The sequence below is a fragment of the Cryptotermes secundus genome, unplaced genomic scaffold (assembly GCF_002891405.2).
Source record: "Cryptotermes secundus unplaced genomic scaffold, Csec_1.0 scaffold2437, whole genome shotgun sequence".
NCBI classification, from domain to species: domain Eukaryota; kingdom Metazoa; phylum Arthropoda; class Insecta; order Blattodea; family Kalotermitidae; genus Cryptotermes; species Cryptotermes secundus.
In genome coordinates, this window is record NW_019721044.1 from 94,000 (window position 1) to 95,625 (window position 1,626).

Below are 1,626 nucleotides of genomic sequence, written 5' to 3' on the forward strand. Positions count from 1 at the left end.
GGAACAATGGATTGAAAGCCGTCTATGGGAACCGGAAGGAAGGGGAGAAAATCAGATATCTGCCTCTCCTCTTGGTTTTTCAAATGTAAGAATTAGGGGGGGGATAAGGAAATATACAAAATATTGTCCTAGAAATTGAACTTTTAAAGTGTTTCTTCTATCCTGAATCCTCTAAGGGGATTCAATAAAATATTCTTAAGCGGCTTAAGGAACATTTCTGACTATGACCATGTCAACTGTTAGAACATTGCTATAGCATCAGCAATTCATTATGGGAAAGTGCTGCTCGTTTCATTAACAGTACAGTACCGTGTCGCTTTGTGCTGACCTTACGGAAGGATAATGCTAGTGACCAGCTGGGAACACCGGTTAATGGCTTATGCACAAAACGGGGCAGGACAGGAATAATGAATCCATTTGTAAATTTCCATTACCCTGCATGCAACAATGTTGTAAGTAAATCAGAACACCTGTCAGGGAAGGGATTTGGGGCGCAGTTGGGGAAGGGGGGTGTATTGACAAAATAAAGACTATGATATATGAGTCAGAATTTCGTTATTTATTTATTTGTATTTGTTATTAATAGCTCAGTCGGTATAGAGGCAGGCTACCGACTGGATGGTCGCGAGTTCGATTGCTGGCTGGTGTAAATGTTCTCTTCTTCCTAGCGTCTAGATCAGATATGGGGCCCACCGCTCCTCCTGTTCTATGGGTATCTGTGGGCTCTTTCTATTGCGGTAAAACGGCTGGGGCGTCAGGATAACCAGTCACCTCCATCTAGAGCCGAGGACAAGAATGGTGGAGCTATACCTCCACTCCCGTACGCGTCTTCCTCGCGTAGTGCTTACTTCTTTACGTTACTGTCATCTGAGATGCGAGACCGCGGAGTCCTACAGAATGAGATGAACGTTTCTTAGAAACCTTTTGCCTCCATCTTCAGAGTAGAAGAGAACCCATGTAGTCTACCTTGAAGATGTAGGCAGTTGAATCCTCCGAAGTCTTGGTGACGATCTTGGAGACTATACATCTTAGAAAACAACAATTTTCATAGTTACCGCCATGACAACTCGAAATCTCATATTGTAGAAACCACATCAAAACAACCGCGTTGTGAAAGTTAGTGTTGTCACAGGTGACTTGACAATATTTTCACGAGAATGAAACGCTCTGTTGTTTAAGGCTATGAAGCAGAGTGGTTTCTGTAAGTACAGCCTGCTCTTAACAATAGAAGATTCTGCAGTTTGCTAACACATACACACACACACACAGTGTATTTACGTGTTTCGCACGATTCTTAGAACAAAACAAGAAAGTGTTTCCGTTAACGGCACTAACCGGTTGCTCTATTCATGAATGAAATAATTTGTTGCATGCTGTTTACGTTAATGGACTCCAGCTGTTCCCTTTATGATCCTTCTGTTAGCAACCGAAGACAGAAATTTTCAATACAGTCATGCTAGTATATAAATGACTTACACCATTTGACTACAACAATTTTTCGGAGTCTCCCGTCCACTTGCATCTGTAGAGCCTACACATATTCACGGAACTTCTATAGAGCTTATACGTCGCCCCTTTCTTTGCTCTCATATTTTAAATAACAACTCTTGTATTTTCTTCACCGAT